Raw genomic sequence first — 24235 nt, 5'->3', positions numbered from 1 at the left:
TGTTTCTTGGCCATTTGCATATCTTTGGAAAAAATGTCTCTTCCTTATGCATCACGGTAATTAGTCGGGTGGCATTTTTTCATAGCTATGTACATAGTACTCCATTGTCTAGATACTCTATAGTTGATTAAATCAATTTGTCATGGTAGGGCTTTTTTTTTTTTTTTCTTCACTATTTTAAGCAATATGATGATGAGCATTCTTGTAACCAAATCTTTGAAGGCTTCCTTAATTCCATAAGTTAAATTCCTGAATGTGAACTTCCAGGTCCAAGAATAGGTACATTTTCAGAGCCTTTCACTCCCACATTCTGTAAAGCCTCTTGGAGCAGAAGGGCTGCCTATACTACCCACCACATTCTAAGAGAGAGATACATTGTAGTAGTTTAGTGTTCAGAAAGTACTTTAAGCCTTTATCTCTTGTAAAATGTAATTATGTCCTGTTTCTTTGGGGTTTCAATTGCTTTTGTCAGATTCCCCAGGCTGATGGGTCCTAATCCTCCTGGCTGTTACTAAACACTGTTAATGTCACTATGCTAATAACAGAAGCAGCATTCGACTCAGCAAGCTGTGTCTCCTTTCCAGCCAGGCGATTAGAGCCTGTCTATAATTGCTTGGGTAGAAAGACTGGCTGATTTCCAATTAGCAAACCAGACAAATAGTGTTCATTTGAAATGTTTGTTTTTTGTATAATAAACTGAGTGTTTCCATAATTCAATTTCTAATTAAACATTAAATCAGAGAATTATGCTTTGCCTGATATTTTCTGATACTTTGTGGATAAATATTTGCACCCTTCTTATTGAATATTTGTTTCTGAGGATGCATTTGGTTTTTCTCTCCACTTGCCCATAGTTTTTCAGCCTTGAAGTGTTAGATGTGGCAGGGACACAAAAGACTTGTGCTGATCTGGGCAAGGATATTCAAGTGAAAATGATTTTATCTTTGTCACAGTGAACCAGCTCTCACTGATCTCATGTCTACTTGACATTTATGCTGTTCTGTTGGCATCGCCTGTCATGAATTAATGGTCCAGTTTTAAGAAGATAACACAAAAATAGTGGTCCACAGGGTGTTCCCTGGAGGCAAGGTGGGTTAAGGACCTGGTATTGTCACTGCTGTACCTTGGGTCACTCTTGTGTTGTGGCCTGGCAACTTTTGCATGCCACAGGTGCAACCAAAAAGAAAAAGAAACTGTCCACAATCAATTCAGATTCTGATTGAATTTTGATGTTGAACCAAAACTTTAGTTTGTGCCTAATATATATTTGTTTATTATATAACATGTCCTATGGCACTAATATAATATGTACATTATGAAACATACACAAAAATTAAAAAATTAAAGCATAAGATAGAAAAAAAATAGTGGTTTTAAAGCCCTAGACTCAGGGAGATTTCATTCCCCCATGTACCAGCTTGGATAAGTAGTCAAATTTCTCTGTGCATTAGGTTCATCTATAAAGAGGCATGATAATAGTAATAATAATTACCATAATCAGAGCCTCCCTTTTTCTAGTTTTTAAAAAATGGCTGAATATCATAATCAGAGCCTCTCTTTTTATTAGTTTTTAAAAAATGGCTGGAGTTCTGTGGCGCAGCAGAAACAAATCTGACTAAGAACCATGAGGTGGCAGGTTCTATCCCTGGCCTCACTCAGTGGGTTAAGGATTTGGCATTGCCACGAGCTGTGGTGTAGGTTGCAGACATGGCTCAGATCTGATGTTGCTGCAGCTGTGGTGCAGGCTGGAAGCTGTAGCTCCAATTGGACCCCTAGCCTGGAACCTCTGTGTGCCGCAGGTGTGGCCCTAAAAGGCAAATAAAAATAAAAGTTAAAAAAATAAAGTAAAGCTTTAAAATAAAATAAAATAGGAGTTCCTGTCGTGGCGCAGCGGAAACGAATGTGACTAGGAATCATGAGGCTGCTGGTTGGATCCCTGGCCTCGCTCAGTGGGTTAAGGATCCCGGGCTGTGATGCCAGCTCTGTGTGTGTGTGTGTGTGAGCGTGCACACGTGCATGCTCCCCCACTGGGTGGGGCTCCAAGGTGTGGGAGGAGGAACACAGAGGCCCAACCACTAAGGTGAGAGGAAGCCAGGTGAAATGCTTTCTGGTCATGAGCTACTCTTAGCTGTAAGGTCTCTGAAATGTTTATATCTGTGATGGTTAATGTTATGTGTCCACTTGAGAGGGCCCAGGGTGCCCAGATATTTGGTTCAACATTGTTCCAAATGTGGGAGAGCATTTCTGGGTGAGACTCACATTCGAATCCATAGACTGAGTCAACTGGGTTACCCTTCCCCAGTGAGTGTGTGTGTGAAGAGGGGCTCATTCAATCCCTTGGAGAACTGAGTAGAACAAAACGGAGACGTACGGGAGAGTTGGTGCCGCCTGCCTGTGTTCAAGCCAGGACAGCTGTCCTGCTGCCCTGGGACTCCAGACTCCGCTGGAACTTATACCATCGGCTCTCCTGAGCCTCCAGCTCACAGCTGCATACATTGGGACTTCTCAGCCTCACAATCACATGAGCCAATAAACCTTTTTTTTTTGGGGGGGGGGTCTCTTTTTGGTTCTGTTTTTTTTTCTGGAGAAGCTGATTGATGCAATCACTTTCCCATACTTGAGGCTTTTTTCCTTTCTCCTTGTCACGATCCATAGAAAAATCTTCCAAATGAAATGAGTCTGTGGCTGGTTTGGTTTGGGGACTAGAGCTCATTCATTCATCCATTTATTCGGCAGATGTGTATTGACGGAGGGCCTCCTGACACAGTTCCCCACTTCTTGGGGGATGGAGTGCAATTCACAGAAGATACAAAGTACACGGTGTCCCTGGAGTTGTACAGCGTGGCAGCCTCGTGCCATGTGCTGGGTTGGGGACACATCAGTGAGCAAAACCGACCACTTCCTGCCTTCCTGAGCTCACCTTGACCTGTTATAAAGTGCTGGAAACCAGACCAGTTTACCAGCCCCAGATGCTTCTGGATAAACATATGGAAAATTACTAGGTTTTTTTTTTTTTTTTTTTAAGGGCCACACCCAGGGCATATGGAAGTTCCCAAGGGTCGAATCAGAGCTACAGCTGCTGCCCTATGCCACAGACACAGCAACGCAGGATCCAAGCTTTGTCTACAGCCTACGCCACAGCTCGCGGCAATGCTGGATCCAACCCACATCCTCATGGATACTGGTCAGATTCGTTTCCACTGCTCCACAATGGGAACTTCTGAAAATTGCTAGTGTTGATTACAGCCAGAAGACTTGCAATTTCAGGAGCTAGTAGGGAAATGTTTTCTGACCCTCTTTCTCCCCCTCGTCTGGGTTGAAAGCCCCTTCTCTTTGTTCCCATCTCTGTGTCTGATCACAGCACTTATCTTCTTGTTTGAATCTGGAAACAGAGACCAGTTACCAAAGCCCAGAGAAAGGAGCTATAGATGTAGCAGAGGGCTGCCTGGCCAGAGCTGTGGCCTTTGGTAGAGGAATGCAGCCAGCAGGCTGTGTCTTGGCAGGGAGGGAGCTGAGGATATTAATACCCCAGCCTCTTTCCTCCTCCTGGGCACTCTTGTCCTGCCAGTGTCTTCAATTGGCTGAACCCAGCTGTAAGCAAGAAGGCAAGGATTAACTACTCTTGATGTGGTCCACACCCATCAGCCTCCTGGAGCAGAAAGCAGGCTAGAGGAGGTAGAGGGTGGATTTGGATGGGTGAATGGAAAACATTCGCATAGGCAGCAACTCCAAATGTCCTTTGCAATAAGATTGAACTTTCCAAAAGTCCACTAGATGGAATGGGCCACCTGCTGGAAGAGAAGGGTGTCACAGACAACCTGGTGGGATCAGACATCAGCTGGGAGATTGAACTACATGTCAAAGTCCTGATCAAGGACTTTAAGAGATTAAATGATTTGGTGAAAGCTGTTGCCACCAGCTGCCCTTCCCCTTTATCCTTGGATGGGCCAACAGTAATAGCAAGTAACAACAACAACAGTAACAGTAACAGCTAACACGTAATTAGCATGTAATGGGTGCATCGTATGCCAGGCACTGTGCATGCATCACCATATATATTCCTCATGACAAGCCTAAGAGGTAGCTATTTTTACTGATTCCCTTTATGGATGAGTAAACTGAAGCTTTAGAAGATCAGCAACTCTCTGGAGGCCACACAACTAGTAACTGTCAGAAGTGGGATTTGAACCCAGGTTTCCGCAATGGGTAGATATAGCATGAAAGCCAGAAAACAGTAGTGGTCAGCAAGAATGAGGAGGACGTAGGGAGTGCCTCGAAAGGAATGAACCCCCAGGGAAGTTCCCATTGTGGCGCCTTGGAAACGAATCCGACTAGTATCCATGAAGATGCGGGTTCGATCCCTGGCCTGGCTCAGTGCGTTAAGGATCTGGCATTGCCCTGGGCTGTGGTGTAGGTCACAGACTTGGCTTGGATCCCACGTTGCTGTGGCTGTGGTGTAGGCGGGCAGCTGTAGCTCTGATTCCACCTCTACCATGGGAACTTCCATGTGCTGTGGGTGTGGACCTAAAAAAGCAAAGAAGAAAAGAAAAGAAAAGAAAAAAAAAAAAAGAAAAGAACACCCCCCACCCCCACCCCCAGGATGAACCCCCAGGAATAGGCATCTCTAAGAGTGCGACCCAGAGTCTGCTGGGATCTCTCTGCAGTGTGTGGATGCAGGGCCCTCACTGGCATCTAGAGCAGTTGAGGTTACCAGTTTCACTTCTTCCTGACAGTTCACTGGAGTTTCATCAGCCTTTCCATCTTGGCTGAGTCATCCATCAGCTAAGTACACAGAGCTCCCCCTCCAGCTGGGGAAAGGAGAGCTATAAATAATAAAGTTAGGATTCTGCCTGGAACCAGATTCTCACGGGAGAGGACACTGGTGACGGCCATAGTCTATCAATCTTCCTCTTTGCTGACTTCCAAGCCTGGTTTCTGCTGATCTGTGTATCCTGGCAAACTGAATGGGAATGATGCCCTCCAGAGGCCTCCAACCCAGACCAGCAGACTCACTGTGCCTGGAGTTCCTGTTTGTCAGAGGGGAAGATAGTGGCTTCAGGGCCTCATGGCTCACAGTGGGGAAGGATGCTTTCCCAGTATGCATCTATAGAATGAAGGTTATCCTAGAACCTACTGCATAGACTGTAATGATGGCTAAAGGGTACATGTAAGAAGCACATCTAGCATAGTAGTCACTCAATAAAGTGTTGAATGCAAATTCCTCATAAAGCTAGAAGGGGCACTACTTTGTTATTTTGCCCACTCTGTATAATATTCTTGATTGAATGATTTTAAATGCTTTCTCCACATGAAGTGTGAAAACCATATGATTTATTCCCTTTAGACTACGGATGTGATAAGTGGCAATGATGGATTTTCTTTCTTTCTTTTTTTTTTTTTTTTGATTTTCTTATGTTGACCCATCCTTGCATTCTTGAGATATACCCTACCTGGTCGTGATATACTGCTTTCTTAATACACTGTTGGATTTGGTTGGCTAATTTTCTACATAGGATTTTTCTTTCTTTTTTTAAGAGCTTTGTTGAGATGTAATTGAAAATTAGAAATATATAGGAGTTCCCATCATGGCGCAGTGGAAACAAATCCGACTAGGAGCCGTGAGGTTGTGGGTTTGATCCCTGGTCTTTCTCGGCAGGTTAAGGATCCGGTGTTGCCATGAGCTGTGGTGTAGGTTGCAGATGCGGCTCGGATCCCACGTTGCTACGGCTCTAGGGCAGGCTGGTGGCTATAGCTCTGATTAGACCCCTAGCCTGAAAACCTCCATATGCTGCAGGTGCGGCTCTAAAAAGACAAAAGACAAAAAAAAAAAAAAAAAAAAAAAGTTTAGTAAATCCACTTATAAAACTATCTGGACATAGAATTTTGGGGAGATGGACATCTTGGTGACTCTTCATTTTCTTTAATATTCAGTAGTTTATTTTAGCTCTCTATTCCCAGCTGGGGACCTTCCTGCCACAGTGGTGCAGGTGAAATATGAAGTTATCTTTGAAACACCTTCCATCTGACACCCCTGGGCCTGTGGAAATTTAAAGCCCTCCCCTTGATTTCTGTTTCTTCCCAGGAGGTTTACATTTTCCTGGCATCCCTGCCTCTGGGGTTCTGGTTTGTTTATGTGCTCTTTCCCACACCATTTCAAACCCAAGGTGAGTTCAACTTGTTGAGTTTCCGCAACAGCCAATTAAGTGGAGCTTTTACGGCCAGTTGTTTCTTCTCTCTTCTTCCTATCTCTGTCCCCCACCCTCTCTCTCTAGGAGTTCCCCTGGGAGCCCAGCTTCTTTCTCCCTCTCTCTCTTTTTTTGGGGTGGTGGTGGTGGTGGGTAGCTTTCACTTCCTTTGAAGCTTTTGTATCATATGACCCTAAGGCCTAAGAAAGAAGAGACTCACCTTTTTTTTTTTTTTTTTTGCCTTTCTAGAGCTGCTTCCTGCAGCATATGGAGGTTCCCAGGCTAGAGATCTAATCAGAGGTGTAGCCACCAGCCTGCGCTAGAGCCATAGCAACGTGGGATCCAAGCCGCGTCTGCAACCTACACCACAGCTCACGGCAACGCCAGATCCTCAACCCACTGAGCAAGGACGGGGATCAAACCTGCAACCTCATGGTTCCTAGTCGGATTCGTTAACCACTGAGCCACGAAAGAAACTCTGAGACTCACTTTCTAACCCAAGCACTTATCTAGTCTTTTTTTTTTGGCCACACCCCTGGCATATGGAAGTTCTCAGGCCAGGGGTCGAATCTGAGCTGCAGCTTCTACCTATGCCACACCTGTGGCAATACCAGATCCTTAACCCACTGCACTTGGCCAGGTATCAAACCCTACTGCCACAGAGACAATGCCAGATCCTTAACCTGCTGTGCCACAGCGGGAACTCCTATCTGGTTATCTTCACCAACCAAGAAAATTCCTTCATAGAAGGAAGAGAAATTATTTTGCTGTTAAAATCATATAACTTCCTCCATATTGTATCTATCCCAGTATTAGTTATTATTATCTAATCTCTAGTATTTGGGCTATTGGGACTTTGTTAAAATGAGAAAAGGATTAACGGAAAATGACTGAACCTATACTCTATAATGAAAACTCTGTAACTTTAACAACTTAAATAGAAAGGTATGCAATGCATTATGCATTCTATACAATAGATTCATTCTGATATTAATTTCTTGCACTTTCTCATAAAGTAGCTATTATACATTTCTTATCTTGGGCTAAAATAATGTTCTGTGTTGTGTTTCAGTTTAGTGTGTTTTTTTTTTTTAAACCATGATTTGATTCTTCATGAAAGTGACTGCTTTTTATTTAGTTAGTTTTATTTATTTCATTTTTTATTTTTTGTCTTTTTGTCTTTTTAGGGCTGCACCCCCAGGATTATGGAGGTTCCCAGGCTACAGGTCTAATAGCTATAGCTGCCAGTCTACGCTACAACCACAGAAATGCTAGATCTGAGCTGCGTCTGTAACCTACATCACAGCTCACAGCAATGCCAGATCCCTAACCCACGGAGCGAGACCAGGGATCGATTCCGAAACCTCATGGTTCCTAGTCAGATTCATTTCTGCTGCACCTTGATGGGAATGCCTAGTATTTTTTTTTTCCACTTCCCGCTTTTACCTCATCCTTTTCTCTGAACCTTCCTTTGTTCTTATTTCTTGATGCCTCTGCAAGTGGCAGTTGCTTCTTTTGTACTGTTTGGATTGATCCTCACCTCACAGAGTCCTCACCTCAGTGAGGGTGCAAAGTTCATTCCAGATGCTTGATTTTTGCCTCTGAATTGATAAGGAACCGTGCCTTCCTCCGCTCTAGGGAGTGAAATGCGAGCTGCGGAAAAGCCAACTCAAGCCTGCTTCTGCAACCGCAGAGGGACCGCAGCGGTCTGGAAGAAGGATGAGCTTTGAGTTCTGTTTCATCAGTTACCTGAAGCTGTTCCTATGCAGCTATCCGAGCTCCGCCCTCCTCTGAAGCACACGGTCCTAGAATAGCGGGAAGGTCGTGGACCTCACATCTGTTTGGAAGAAAGGAGACAGCTCTTTTTTCATGTCTTACTCCTAAGAGGGAGGAAATGCTTCATGAAAAGATGCTAAACAACTGTTGTCATTAGAGAAATGCAAACTAAAGCCACAAGGAGATACCACTCCATCTCTACCAGGATGTGATCAAAAAGACAGCCTAACAAATAGTGAGGATGTGGTGAAACGGGACCCTCGTTTGTTTCTGGTAGGAATATAAAATGGTGCAGCCATTTTGGAAAGCAGTTTGGCAGTTATTAAAAGTGTAAATATAAATTTACCATATGATTCACCCACTCCTAGGTATTTATAATTGAGAGAAATGAAAATATATGTCCTTGTAAAGACTTGTGTGATAATGTTCACAGCAGCATTACACACATAGAAATTCTATAGGATCAATGACAGGTGGACTAATTCTTCAATAAATAAATTGGAGGGAGGAAAAAAACAGAGATGGAGAGAGGATCTGTAGATTAAAAGACACTGAAGAAACATATCAACCAGAGCTCCCATTGTGGCACAGCAGAAACGAATCCGACTAGGAACCAAGAGGTTGCAGGTTCGATCCCTGGCCTCGCTCAGTGGGTTATGGATCCAGCGTTGCTGTGAGCTGTGGTGTAGGTCGCACATTCGGCTCAGATCTGGTGTTGCTGTGACTGTGGCATAACTCCGATTAGACCCCTAGCCTGGGAACCTCCATATGTCACAGGTGCAGCCCTAAAAAAAAAAAAAGAAAGAAAGAAACATATCAACCAACTGCAACGACTGGATCTTATTTAGATCCTGATTTGAAGCAACAGAGAGAGGGAACAGAGAGAGAAAGAGTCAGGAGTTAGACATATAGGACCTTTGATAACATTAAGAAATTATTGTGGTAGAACCACTATGGAAAACAGTATGGAGGTACCTCAGAAAACTAAATATAGAACTACTAAATATAGAACTACTATATGACCCAGCAGTCCACTCTTGGTCATATATCTGGACAAAACTTTCCTTGAAAGTTCATCGCAGCACTATTCACAATAGCCAAGACATGGAAACAACATAAATGTCCATTGACAGTTGAATGGATTAAGATGTGGTTTATATACACAGTGGAGTACTACTCAGCCATAAAAAGAACTAAATAATGCCATTTGCAGCAACATGGATGGAACTAGAGACTCTCATACTAAGTGAAGTAAGTCAGAAAGAGAAAGACAAATACCATATGCTATCACTTATATCTGGAATCTAATAAATGGCACAAATAAACCTTTCCACAGAAAATAAACTCATGGACTTGAACAATAGACTTGTGGTTTCCAAGGGGGGGGGGAGGGAGTGGGATGGACTGGGAATCTGGGGTTAAGAGATGAAAACCATTGCCTCTGGAGTGGATAAGCAATGAGATCCTGCTGCAGAGCGCTGGGAACTATGTCTAGTCACTCGTGATGGAGCCTGATGGAGGATACTGTGAGAAAAAGAATGTGTATATGTATGTGTGACTGGTCACTTTGCAGTAGAAAACTGACAGAAAACTGTAAACCAACTATAATGGAAAAAGTAAAAACCATTTAAAAAAAAAGAAATTAGGAGTTCCCGTCATGGTGCGTGGTTAACGCATCCGACTAGGAACCATGGGGTTGTGGGTTTGATCCTTGGCCTTGCTCAGTGGGTTAAGGATCTGGCATTGCCGTGGGCTGTGCTGTAGGTTGCAGACACGGCTCGGATCCCGGAGTTGCTGTGGCTCTGGTGCAGGCCGGTGGCTATGGCTCCGATTAGACCCCTAGCCTGGGAACCTCCACATGCCGCTGGAGTGGCCCTAGAAAAGGCAAAAAGACAAAAAAAATGAAAAAATAAAAAATAATAAAAAATTTAAAAAAAGAAATTATTGGTATATGGAGTTCCCTTGTGGCACAGTGGGTTAAAGATCTGGCATTGTCATTGTGGTGGCTCTGGTTCCATCTGTGGTGAGAGTGTGATCCCTGGCCCAGAACTTCTGCATGCTATAGGTGTGGCCAAAAAAAACCCCCAAAAAACACAGCAGTAACAACCACATATATATATAGAAGAAACTATTGGTATATATAAAATAGATATCCTGCTGTATAATACCTAGTCACTTGTGATGGAACATGATGGAGGATAATGTGAGAGAAAGAATATATGTATGTATGACTGGGCCACTTTGCTGTGTAGTAGAAATTGACAGAACACTGTATATAATGTTATATAATATAAATATATATTATATATCATCATATATGGTATATAATAACTATAATGGAAAGTCTTCAAAACATAATAAAAAATATTAAAATTCAAAATAGAACAAAATAAAATAGATAAACAAGGATTTACTGTATAACACAGAGAACTATATTCAGTATCTTGTAATAACTTATAATGGAAAAGAATTGGGAAAAAATATATAGGTATAACTGAGTCACTGTGCTGTGTGCCTGAAACTTAACACAATGTTATAAATCAACTGTACTTCGATAAAAAATTTATCAGTGTAATGCTATATTGCAGTTAAGTTTTCAAAAAGAGTTCTTGCCTTTTAGAGATATATACCGAGATACTTACAGTTGAAATGATATGTTGTCTGAATTTTGCTTCAGAATAACCCAGGAAGAAGTAGGTGGGGCTAGAAATAAAACCAGCTTGGGAGTTCCTGTCGTGGCTCAGTGGTTAACGAATCCGACTAGGAACCATGAGGTTGCAGGTTCAATCCCTGGCCTCGCTCAGTGGGTTAAGGATCCGGCGTTGCCGTGAGCTGTGGTGTAGGTGCAGATGTGGCTCGGATTCTGTGTTTCTGTGGCTGTGGTGTAGGCCAGTGGCTACAGCTCCGATGAGACCCCTAGCCTGGGAACTTCCGTAGGCCTCAGGAGCAGACCTAGAAAAGGCAAAAAGACAAAAAAAAAAAAAAAAAAGAAAAGAAAGAAAGAAAAGCCAGCTTGGCCAGTAGTTGATAATTTTTGAAGCCAGGTAATGGTGTATGAGGATTCTTTATTCTCTGTTACTTTTTGAACGATTGACATGTTTCTTCATGAGAACAATTAAAAGCAGCAGTATGGTGTTAGGCTGCCTGTGTAACCCACCCTGCTCTGGGGCAGCTTTGAGTTACAAGTAAGTCACGGTTTCACCAGAATTTAGACTTAATTTTAATGACTTGGGTGAAGGAAAAGTCAATGTTTCCTTTTCTAAATTAAATAAAGGAAAATCACACAAAACTTTGAAAACCCTTCCATCTGCTCTCAGCATCATTTTATAAACGGAAGAGCATGCAAACACCAATAACGTCATTTCAGTCTGGCCTTTCAACCGGGCACAGTTAGTCTTATGGACCAACTTGTGCCATGACCCCACTTTGTCAGTTCACCTTGAAGCTGACTACACAAACACCATGGGGAGAGGAAGGGAGCCTTGAGGGGTGGCTGCTCTCACTTCCCTTCTTGCTAAGGAGGGAGGAACTTTGATGCTACTCTCATTACAATGTGTCGAGCTCTAAACCATCAGCCTTTCCATGGGTGCAGGTGAGGGTCCCCCGAAACCGGATCCCCTGGAACTCACAGATTCATCTCTCTATCTCATTCTGCTGGTGTGTCTGTCGGGGATATGGAGTTGCCAACTCTGGGAGGGCTTTCCTGCTGGATGAAATGCTTTGTAATTGAATGGAAAATAACAGCTGGGCCCAAGGCAGCAAGGGCCCTCCGTCTGTGCTCAGCTGGTGATGACAGCTCCTTTGAGACCTCAGGAGTGGAGCCAGTCTTGCGGTTGGCATCAATTGGTTACAGGACTATGCCCCCTGAGACTTACACTGTGACTGGCCCTTCTCTCCTTCTCTTCCTCCTTTTGCTTGCATCCCACCTATCAGGGGGTTTTGATTTTTTTTCTTGAAGCAATAAATTTCAGAATCAGATATGAGCTTCCTTTTCCTTGACACTCAGGCACTCGAAAGACAGATTGTTTAGGGTGATGCAATGTCCTGGAATTAAGTAAAAGTTACACGATGTTGGGAGTTCCCTTTGTGGCGCAGCAGAAACAATCTGGAATCTGTGAGGGTGCGGGTTCGATCCCTGGCCTGGCTCAGTGGGTCAGGAATCTGGTGTTGCTGTGAGCTGTGGTGTAGGCCGGCAGCTGTAACTCTGAGTGACCCCTAGCCTGGGAACTTCCATGTGCCGTGGGTGTGGCCCTAAAAAAGCAAAAAAAAAAAAAAAAAAAAAAAAAGTTGCACAATGTTAAAAATGTGCAAGATGCCACTAATGGTAAATGACATGTGTATTTAACCACAACTAAAAAAATAAACAGGCTGTGCCCCAGGTTCTCTTTGGGGTGGAGTCTTAAAGGAGGCCCAGTATGAGAATATGAGGGATGGAAGAGATATTAGAGGTCACCTGGTCCACCCCTCCTTTCGTAGATTAAAGGTCCTGAAGTCCATCAGGGGGAAATGATGTGCTCAAGACCACACCCCGAATCAGGCAGAGATGGGGCTGGACTCCACCTATTGAATTTCACCTTCCGCCATGAACTCCTGGTCCTGATGAGGGAGAGACATCGGTCTTGTATGTTTTCATAGTAATGGGCTCTTGGAGCCGGCCATCCTCAGATTATATGCAGCTACCAGACATGTTTTGTTTGGCTGTATTGTGTTTAATATTCTAAAATTAATTGCCAATATTTAAAATCAGGCTTATTCGGAGTTCCTGTCACGGCTCAGTGGAAACGAATCTGACTAGCATACATGAGGACACAGGTGTGATCCCTGGCCTCGCTCAGTGGGTTAAGGATCCGGCACTGCCGTGAGCTGTGGTGTAGGTCACAGATGTACCTTGGATCCCATGTTGCTGTGGCTGTGGCATAAGCCGGTGGCTATAGCTCCAATTGGACCCCTAGCCTGGGAACCTCCATGTGCTGTGGGTGTGACCCTTAGAAAAAAAAAAAGGTAAAACCAAGCAAATTCAACAAAAAAGGAATAAAATAGTCCCATTTGCAGCAGTATGGATGGACCTAGAGATTATCATACTAAGTGAAGTCAGTCAGACAGAGAGGGTTAAATATCATGTGATATCACTTGTATGTGGGATCTAAAATATGACACAAATGAACCTACCTACGAAACAGACAGACGCACAGACATGGAGAACAGATTGCCAAGGGGGAGGGATGGTCTGGGAGTTTGGGATTAGCAGATGCAAACTATTAGTAGAGAATGGATAAACAATAAGGTCCTGCTGCATAGCACTGGGAACTGCATTCCCCTGTAATACCCTGTGATAAACCATAATGGAAAAGAATAGGAAAAAGGATATATAGATGTACACACACACACACACACACACACACACACACACACACACACACGATTAAATCACTCTGCTATACAGTAGAAATTCACACAATGTTGTAAATCAACAATACTTCAATAAAACAAATTTTAAAAAATAAATAAAATAGGAGTTCCTGTCGTGGCGCAGTGGAAACAAACCCGACTAGGAACCATGAGGTTGCGGGTTCGATCCCTGGCCTCGCTCAGTGGGTTAAGGATCCGGCATTGCTGGGAGCCATGGTGTAGGTCATAGACACAGCTCGGATCTGTTGTTGCTGTGGATGTGGTGTCGGCCGGGGCTGTAGCTCTGATTCGACCTCCTGCCTTGGGTGCAGCCCTAAAAAAGCAAATAAATAAATAAGTAAATAAAATTGGACAAATTCACATAAAAATCCAGATTTTCAGAATCTTTTAACACATAGCAAGCTCTGGCAGGGCCGGGCCCATCTTCCCACGTGGCCCTGACGGGAGCTGATAGGCACGTGTCCTCTCCAGTTGTCCACAGTCCCCGGTGCTCCTCCCTGCCTCCCATTTACCCTCAGGCCTGGGCTGTCTTTCTGATGCTTGGCCTGCTCTTATCCCTCCTTCTGCCTGCCCTGGGGAGCAGGGGGATTGGCAGCCCTGCTTTAGCCTGGACCGCAGGACTGTGGGTCTCTTAACATTTTTCTTGGGTATATTTTGGCTGCTGGTTGGAGTACATTTGCCCCTTTTTATCCAATTTCCACATCTGTGGATTCAACCAACCATGGATCAAAGTTTTTTTGGGAAAAAAAAAATCCAGAAATTTCCAAAAAGCAAAATTTGAATTTACCATCTGTTTTGGCAACTGCTTACATAGCATCCACATGGTAGTAGGTATTATAAGTGATCAAGAGATGATTTAAAGTGTATGGGAGGATGTCTGTAGTTCCATAAGGTCCTGAGCATCTATGGATTTTCGTATCTTCTGGGGTCCTGGAACCAATCCCCATGGATACTGTGGGATGACTGTACAGCTGGCACAGTACTCACACCTGGCACTCTGTATATTTCATCCTTTTCTGCTCCACCTACACTGTGGCCCCAAGATTGTATGGACTGGCTTTGGCTGAAGAATTTGCTTCTTTGTGGTGCCTAGCCTTGAAGAAATATTCCCATTTTACAGATGGGCCTAGGGGTCGAATCAGAGCTACAATGGCAAGGCACAACCACAGCCACAGCCACACCGGATCTGAGCTGTGTCTGCAACCTACACCACAGCTCACAGCAACGCTGGATCCTCAACCCACTTAGTCAGGCCAGGAGTCGAACCCACAACCTCACGGTTACTAGTCAGATTTGTTTCCACTGTACCACAATGGGAACTCCAAGAGGACCAAACATTTTTTAATGTTCTATTGTCATCTAGGAAACCACTGAGGGGTGGGTGGTTTTTTTCTTCCAACTCTTAGTAACTCCTACTCATTCCTGGCATGTTGGCTCACCTGTCGCTCCCCTATCCTTTTCCAGGGCCTGGATTTTGCATTCACGGCACTTAGCACAGTGGTGGTGTATTACCTCTCAGGGTGATGATTTGATTAATGCATCTTCTCATTTGGCTGTAAGCATCACAGTGCCATGAGAGCAGGAATTATGCTAGATTTTGGTTCAACATGATACCCCTAGCCCTGAGCCAGGGCCTGGCACATAGTAGGCTCTCAACACACATTTCGTGAATGAAAGACAAGAAATTTGTAAGGAAAGTGCCCTGGAGGTCAAAGTGTTGCCAGGGAAGACACGTGTTCAGCGCTCGCCATGTTGCTAAGATGGTACTTCCTCCACAATTTATCCTGCTCAGGCTCAGTCTCCCTTTCTGGCTTGCCTTCACCAGATCTGTTTCTGCTATTTCCAACAAAACAAAACCAAAAAACCCTTCCATTATGAAATCTTCCTGAGCCTCAGTTTCCTCATTTATAAAATAGGGGTAAGACTTGTACCTTCCATTTATCCATTTCAATGAGGATTACATCAGAGAACTCAATCAACATTCGCCAAGATGGTCATGATGGTGAAGAGAGGGAAGAGGAGGAGGAAGACGGTGCCATGTAGATTTCCCATGGCTGCTGTAACAACTGGCCACAAACTAACTTTGGCTTAGAACAACCAAATTTATTCCCTTCCAGCTCTAAATCAGAAGTCCAAATTGGGTCAGCAGGGCAGCATGACTTCTGGAGGCTCCAGAGGAGAATGTTTCCTTGCCTTTTCTAGCTTCTAGAGGTTGCCCGCATTCCTTGGCTCGTGGCCCCACATCACCCCAACCTCTGCTCCAGTCGTCACCTCTCCTTCTCCCTGGATAATCCATGATAATCTCTCCACTTCAAGAGCCTTGACTCATCTGCACACTCCCCTGCCAAGGGCCTTATGCCAGGTAAGATCACACTCTCGGGTTCTGGGGTAGGATGTAGGTTTCTATGGAGGACTGTTGTTCAGCCTGTCGTTCCATGGGTCCAGAGTTTTGGTTTATAACTATTTATGTGGTTACGTGAAAGATTCCAAGAGAAAGACCTTATCTTCCCTGGCTTCTATGGTTATAATACTGGTGGGCAAACAGAATATATATGCAGTTCACAAAGCCGCAGGCAGTGTGGTCGATGCTACTACGGGAGGTGAAGATGATGTTTGGAGAAGATGAAGATGAACACAGGGATCCTTTGTTTCCAGTGGGTGTCTCCTCTCCTCCGAGCTGTGGCGTCCCAGCCTTGTAGACTGTGCCCACTCCAAGCGGGGGGCCGCCTCCCCTTCGTCATCTCCCGGAGGAGGGTGACACAGAATTCCCACCTTCTCCCCACAGGAACAGGGAGGCTTTGGGAAAGGCAGGGCGGATCTCTTCACTAGATCTGCCGACGTCTTTGCTTTCTACTCTTGTAGATTCCTGCGGTCCGAAGATTTGTGTTCCTCCTGTATTCATAGGTTGAAATCTTAACCTCTAAATGTGACAGTATTAGGAGGAGGCGTGTTTGGAAGGTGCTTAAAACACAAGGACAGAGCCCTTAGAATGGGTTTAGTGTCCTTATAAAACGGGCGCCAGAGAGCGCCTTTGCCCCTTCTGCCTTGTGAGGACAGTGAGAAGTCTGCAGACTTGAACCCTCTCACTTGACCACGCTGGCACCTTGATTTCTGGCTTCCAGCCTCCGGCACCCTGAGCAGTACATTTCTATTGTTTGTAAAGCACCCAGTCTAGGAGTTCCTGTTGTGGCTCGGCGGGTTAAGGACCTGACCAGTATCCATGAGGATGTGGGTTTGATTCCTGGCTTTGCTCAGTGTGATAAGGATCCAGTGGGGCCGTGAGCTGCAGCATAGGTCACAGTTGCACCTTGCATCCAGCGTTGCTGTGGCTGTGGCATAGGCTGTAGCTGCAGCTCCAATTTGACCCCTAACCTAGGAACTTCCATATGCCACAGGTACAGCCCTAAAAAGAAAAAAAATAAAAAGCACCCAGTTGGAGTGGGATAGGGTGGGGTTGATTTTTTTGTTTGTTTGTTTTTTGAGGGGTTTTTTGGCTGCACCATCGGCATGCAGAAATTCCTGGGCCATGGATTGAACCTGAGCCACAGCCGTGATAATGCCAAATCCTTAACCTCTAAGCCACCAGGGAACTCCAGTGTGTGGTATTTTGTTATAGCAGCTCAACAGACTAAGACACGGATGATTTGGTAAGTTTTATTTGGACTCTAAGGAGAAGGTTCTTGGCGTTCATTTTGGCTTAGGATCTGGCAGGTAAATTGATGAAAGAGGAGTGAGGGGTCAAGGAGAAGGCATGCCCCCCTCTTCTAACTCCCCAGAGCCCCAGAGAAATTGTAGCAGTTGGAAACAGGACAGGCCAGGCCAGAGAACAAGAAATCAGCTACTAGATCACCCACCTGCTGTGATACAGTGTGAGTTGCTCCTGGAAAGCAGCAACCATGCCCATCTTTCATCAGGATAGTAAAGCACCACTGCCAACAGCAACAGAGACAGTCGGTGAGCAACTTAATTGAGGGAGGACCTATCACTATGCGTCCAGATGGGCTTTGCCCAGCCCCTGAAGCCCTCAGGTAACTGACTCTGGGTCTGGCCCGTGGCTAGAATGAGTTGGGTCCTTCAGTGGTGAGTTCTGAGTTTTTCAGCTGGTGTTTATCCTAGGACCTGGTCCATGAACTCTGCTTTCCCAGAGCAAAACTGTGCTGTGTATCTCAGTAAGGTTTGCTCGATGTGTGAGCTGTGTGACAAACCAAAATCTTTTTTTTTTTTTTTTTTTTTTTGGTCTTTTGTCTTTTTAGGGCCATACCCGCCACATATGCAGGTGCCCAGGCTAGGGGTCTAATCAGAGCTTCGGCTGCCGGCCTACGCCACAGTCACAGCAACTCGGGATCCGAGCCGCGCCTGTGAGCTACACCACAGCTCACGGCAGCCCTGGATCCTTAACCCACTGAGCCAGGCCAGGGATCGAACTTGCATCCTTGTGAATACTAGTCAGGTTTGTTAACGACTAAGCCACGACAGGAACTCCTCTACGTGTCTGTAACCTTTTGAGGAACTTCCAGTCTGTCCTCCAAGGTGGCTGTACCATGTGACATTCCCACCAACATCGTATGAGGGTTCAGGTTTCTTCGCATCCTCACCAACACCTGTTATCTCCCATTTTTGTTGTCGGTGTTATCTGTCTGCTTTTAAGGTCATTCTAGTGGATCTGACGTGGTGTCTCACTGTGGTTTTGATGTACAGTTTCCTGATGGCTCATGATGTTGGCTTGTTGGCTATTTGTACATCTTCCTTGGAGATGTTTCTGTCTGTTCAGGTCCTTGGCCCCTGTTATAACTGGAGTACATTCCATCTCCACTGGTCTCCTGAACAATGACACACAGGAGCACCTATGGAATGGGTGATGCCCCACGGGAGTTCTGAGGTCGAAGGCCTGGGCTTGAATCCCACTTGGCCATGTATTAGTACATGACCTTGACCATTGTCTCTCGAGCTTCGTTTTTCCCCATGAGGACAGAACTATTAGCTACTGGGTTGCTGGGAGCATGTAAAAAGGCAGCACATGTCAAAGGCTTAATAAGGACTCAGTAAATGGTACCCATGATAGTAACAGCATCAACACTTATCAGCCTTTTCTGTTACGTTATGTGCACATAGGACCTCTTCGTTTAATCTACATGGCAGTCCTGCAAAATCAGTGTCATCATCTCTATTTTACAAGGGAGGAAACAAAATGAAGCTCAGGGAGACGAAGGAGCGGCTCTGAGGCTGCACAGCTGGTCAGAGACAGACCCCAGGGTTCTCTTCAGTTGTTCATCTCAGGAAAGTTTTTAGGCTTCGGCTATTCAAATGCAACTGTAATTAAGCACATGCTACTGGAAAGAAATAAGAACCCAGTAGTGAAATTGTCACCAGCTGATTCAGGCAGAGGCAAGCTATCGCCCCCCGCCCCCCGCCCCCTGCCCCCTCCAGAGGATGTATTCTTTTTGCCTTTGGTGGGCTTTTGAGTTGGAGGATCTTTTCATAGAGCCCAGGCAAGCTCTCCCTGTTCTGCAAGGCCTCTCTGAGAACCTCACCGAGCTAACTGGAAACCGATGAAAGGCCGGGATCCAGGAAGGCTCCCTCTTCCGGAACCACTGTGTAGGATTTCTGTGTAGTTCCCCAGAACGACAGTAGGTGTCACCTTTGAGTTGTCTAAGCCAGTCTCCGAGAAATCGACAAAATACATTGTTTTCCAAGCGACTTTGGCCCTCTAAGACCCAGTGTGGAGGTATTCATCCTGGCCCCAACTCAGCCTGGATAATCTGGTTCTCATTTGCAAAGCTAAGCTTTGTCCTGAAAGAAGGAGGCTCCCTGTAGCTGGATAAACTTTGAGTTTGAAAATGGGCTCCATGGCCATGACTTTTCACTTCTATTGAAGTGGCGGTGGGGTGGGGTGGATAACATAAGGCTGAGAGTTTCTGCATAGGCCCTATCAGCTCAGAGCCCTTTTCCCCCAGAATTTCTCTGCACAGTTCGGTCGCATCTGCTCACACCTGTGTCTGCAATAGGCTGTGAGTAACTGTGGGCAACGAGGGGACCAGGACTCTATCTTTCCCTCCCTTCCTCCCTCCCTCCTTCTCTCCTTCCCTTCCTCCTTCTTTCCCACACATATTTACTGAGTACATATTTGTGCCAGACACTGGAGCTATAACAGAGAACAAAATAGCAAAGTTTTCCTTTCTTCATGGAATTGACATTCTAATTCCTTATTTATCGCTTTATGTTCTCAACACCTAGCATCATGCATTAATGCTATTCCGCAACCCTTTCCCTTGACAAAATAGTGTATTGTGGCCATCTTTCCACGTTAGAATATAAAATTTGTCTCCATGGTTGACATGTACCCAGATGCTTTTTGGAGTCACTGCCTCTTGGAGTCTAGAAAAGACTGGCTCGAACCCAATTCCATTCCCTGTGGATTCTCAGGGTCAGGTTAGAATTGGGAGCAGGCTGGAGTGCTCATGGTCTCATGGTCACGTCTGGTCCCTGGTCATACTTCTGTTTTTTTGATTTACACTGTTGTGTCAATTTCTGCTGTACAGCATAGTGACCCAGTCATACATATATAGATGCATTATTTTTCTCATACCATCTTCCGTCATGTTCTATCCCAAGAGATTGGACATGGTTCCCTGTGCTGTACAGTAGGACCTCATTGCTTATCCATGCCAGATGTAATAGTTTGTATCTACCAACGCCAAACTTTCTGTCCATCCTACTTTCCTGATCATAATTCTGCTGAATTAATTTCATCCCAATTTATTTAACCAGTCTCCTATTTTTGGAACTTTAAGTTGTTGCTAGTCTTTTTTAAAAATCACTAACAGTGCTGTAGTGTAAAAGCTTGTTTATCTTTGTGTTTTATGCATATTGAATAAATTGCCAGAAGTGGTATTGCTGGGTTAATTTAGCAATAGATATTTCTATAGTTACAGATATTGTAATATCTATGGATACCACTTAATTTTCTCCTCAGAGGTTTTACTAATTTTCATTTCCAATAGGATGTGTTATCAAATTGTGATTTTTGCTTATCTGTGCAAATACACACATGCACACACATTTCTTTTTCATATTCTTTGCCCTTTTTTTTTTGGTGAGTTGTTGATCTGCAGGAGCTTTTTTATATGTTAGGGAAATTATCCCTTTGTAACTTAAAATACAATTTTTTTTCTTAGTTTATTTGTTTTCACATCTTTTTTTTTTTTTTCTTTTTAGGGTCACACCTATGGCATATGTAAGTTCCCAGGCTAGGGCTTGAATTGGACCTACGGCCGCCAGCCTACACCACAGCCACAGCAACCCCAGATCTGAGCCACATCTGTGACCTATGCCACAGCTCACAGCAACGCTGGATCCTCCACCCACTGAGCGAGGCCAGGGATTGACTCGAGTCCTCATGGATACTAGTTGGGTTCGTTACCGCTGAGCCACGATGGGGACTCCCTCACATCGTTTGTTTAAAAAAAAAAGCAGCTGTCTAGTATTCCATAAATAATTTTAAGCAGTCTCTTATTGTTAGACATTTTGGTTGGTTTCAATTTTTTGCTGTTATAAACTACACAGCTCTTTCTACTAATCTGCAGTGTATTTCATTATGCTAAATCTCTAAAAGTAGAATTGCTTGGTGAAAGGATATTGATTTTATTTTTGTATTTTTTTAAATGATTTTTATCTTTTTCCATTATAGCTGGTTTACAGTGTCCTGTGAGTCTTCTACTGTACAGCAAGGTGACCCAGTCACACATACACATATACATTCCTTTTTCTCCCATTGTCATGCTCCATCACAAGTGACCAGATATAGTTCCCAGTGCTATACGGCAGGATCTCATTGCTTTTCCTGCAAAGGCAATAGTTTGCATTTATTAACCCCAAATTCCCAGTCCCTCCCACTCCCTCCTCCTCCCCCTTGGCAACCACAAGTCTGTTCTCCATGTCCACGGTTTCTTTTCTGTGGAAAGGTTCATTTGTGCCATTTATTAGATTCCAAGTATAAGTGATACCATATGGTATTTGTCTTACTTGACTTAGTACGAGAGTCTCTAGTTCCATCCATGTTGCTGCAAATGGCATTATTTGGTTCTTTTTTATGGCTGAGTAGTATTCCACTGTGTATATGTACCATATCTTCTTAAGCCATTCAGCTGTTGATGGACATTTAGGTTGTTTCCATGTCTTGGCTATTGTGAATGGTGCAGCAATGAACATACGGGTGTGCGTGTGTCTTTTTCAAGGAAATTTTTGTCTGGATAGATGCCCAAGAGTGGGATTGCTGGGTCATATTGGTTCTATGTTTAGTTTTCTGAGGAACCTCCATGCTGTTTTCCATCGTGGTTGTACCAGTTTACATTCCCACCAACAGTGCAGGAGGGTTCCCTTTTCTCCACATCCCCCCTCCAGCATTTGGACTTACTAATGATGACCATCCTGACTGGTGTGAGGTGGTATCTTGTGGTAGTTTTGATTTGCATTTCTGTAATAATCAGTGATGTGGAGCATTTTTTCACATGCTTGTTGGCCATCTGTATATCTTCCTTGGAGAAATGTCTACTCAGGTCTTTTGTCCATTTTTTCCATTGGGTTGTTGGCTTTTTTTTCTGTTGAGTTGTATAATTGTTTGTATATTTTAAAGATTAAGCCTTTGTCAGTTGCATCGTTGAAACTATTTTCTCCCATTCTGTAAGTTATCTTTTTGTTTTCTTTTTGGTTTCCTTTGCTTGTCAGTTTGATTAGATCCCATTGGTTCATTTTTGCTTTTATTTCTGTTGCCTTGAGAGACTGACCTGAGAAAACATTTGTAAGGTTGATGTCAGAGAATGTTTTGCCTATGTTCTCTTCTAGAAGTTTGATGGTGTCTTGTCTTATGTTTTAAGTCTTCAAGCCATTTTGAGTTTATTTTTGTGCATGGTATGAGGGCGTGTTCCAGTTTCATTGATTTACATGCAACCGTCCAGGTTTTCCAGCACCACTTGCTAAAAAGAAGGGATATTGATTTTAAAAAGCCTTTTTTTTTTTTTTTTTTTTTTTTTTTTTTGCTTTTTAGGGCCGCACTCGTGGCATATGGAGGTACCCAGGCTAGGGGTCCAATGGGATCTACAGCTGCCTATCTATGCCACAGCCAGAGCTACATCAGATCCGAGCCGTCAGTGACCTACACCACAGCTCACAACAATCCAGATCCTTAACTCACTGACTGAGGCCAGGGATCAAACCTGCAACCTCATGGTTCCTAGTCAGATTTGTTTCCGCTGTGCCATGACAGGAGCTCCTTAAAAAGCCTTTTGATACCTATTGGGTATTGGTTATTATATTTTAAAGACCTTTTAATTATTTAAAAACAGCAAACATTTAGTAGTTAAAAAAATTCCCATGTTGACATAGTCAACTAGTCTTTATTAAACAAGAAGTAGTTTGAGGAGCTAAGCCATTTAGCTTGGCTATCAGCTCTTTCTAGGATTTATCCTTTTCCTTGAATTAAAAAGACTATTAAACATACTTCTTCCTTCTGACTCAAATGTCAGTGTGCACTCACATTGCTAATTCATGTCATTTCTACGCTGCTAAAAGCTTTTAGATTTTCTTTGCTAAGGAGACATTGGGCATTTCTTTGACTGTAGTAGCACCCATGCAACCGATCAAATCTATTAGAACCCCATCATATCATTTCTGTACTGACTTGTCACAGGTCAGAGTTCATTCAGTTTGATCAATTAGCTAAGCAAATTGGTTAAATCACATGTGCATGAATGAATAAAAGTAACTTCATTAAAAAAAAAAATTCCCTACTTCCCACTTGCCCATCCACTCTGATTGACTAGTTTGATCTGTCTTTCCACCCTCTTCCACTTGCTCTGTATTTTTTTTCTTTTTTCTCTGCCCCAGTGGCATATGGAGTTCCCAAGCCAGGGATCAGATCCGAGCTGCTATTGCAGCTTATACTTCAGCTGTGGCAAAACTGGATCCTTAACCCACTGTGCTGGGCTGGGGATCGAACCTGCGTCCCAGCACTCCAAAAGTGCTGCCAATCCCTTTATGCCACAGCAGGAACTCCTGTATTATTATTTTTTTATTTTTTATTTTTTGGCCACAACTGAGACATGTGGAATCTGCCGGAGCAGGGATCCAACCTGTGCCACAGCAGTGACGGCTCTGAATCTTCAACTAGGCCATGAGGGAACTTGGGCTCTGTATTATTTTGAAGCAAATCATTTCCTCCATAATGGTTTAAGGATTTAGGAATTCCCGACATCATGGCTCAGCAGAAATGAATCTGCCTACTATCCATGAGGACGCAGGTTCAATGCCTGGCCTTGCTCTTTGGGTTAAGGATCCAGCATTGCTGTGGTTGTGGTGTAGGCTGGCAGCTGTAGTTCCAATTAAGCCCCTAGCCTGGGAAGCTCATATGCTGCGGGTACAGCCCTAAGGGAAAAAAAGGAAACAAACAAAAAACACCACAAAAAAAAAAAAAAAAAAAAAAAAAAAAAAGGAGAGAGAGAGAGAGATTTAAGGATTTAGAGAGATGCTATCTTTGGATGAGAAATTCTCCACCTTTCTTCCCAGCTCTTCCCATTAGTGACGGTGGAAAGTTACCCAGTGATGCTGTTTAGAAGCCTTCCTCTTGGAGACTGTGGTGGGGGTGTGGTGGGGGGAGGCAAGCATTTAATCACATTCATGTGCCCCAGTTTGCAGACAAGACAAAGCTCACCCACATGGATGACTCAGCCAGCCCCAGGCCTCTTTGGTCCACTGCAGAATCCCCATAGATCCAGTAGCTTTGCTTCCGCCATAAGTTTTTACTTATGTATTATTCATCCCAGAGGCAGGCAGGAAATTGCCATTGGTCCATGAATCATGCAAGTATCTTT

At 44.0% G+C, this 24235-nt stretch overlaps 1 protein-coding gene across 5 annotated transcripts in view; it reads left to right on the top strand.

Moving 5' to 3' along the window:
• The window catches only part of TNFRSF17 (TNF receptor superfamily member 17), a 140104-nt gene that overhangs the window by 73717 nt on the left and 42152 nt on the right, over positions 1–24235 (top strand). The window contains exon 3 of one of the 5 annotated variants that reach the window (XM_085017613.1): positions 15573–15732. The exons of the other annotated variants lie outside the window; for them this stretch is intronic. The gene's annotated coding sequence lies outside the window, so the exon portion shown is untranslated. The remainder of the gene's footprint in view (positions 1–15572; positions 15733–24235) is intronic. 5 annotated transcript variants of the gene reach the window in all.

Source organism: Sus scrofa, chromosome 3, assembly GCF_054392235.1.
Source record: "Sus scrofa isolate SSC_HxYL_T2T_F1_AM1 chromosome 3, Sscrofa_HxYL_maternal_Yorkshire_Landrace_v2.0, whole genome shotgun sequence".
Taxonomy (NCBI): domain Eukaryota; kingdom Metazoa; phylum Chordata; class Mammalia; order Artiodactyla; family Suidae; genus Sus; species Sus scrofa.
The sequence above is the reverse complement of the archived record's forward strand: the minus strand, read 5'-3'. Positions and strand labels throughout refer to the sequence as shown.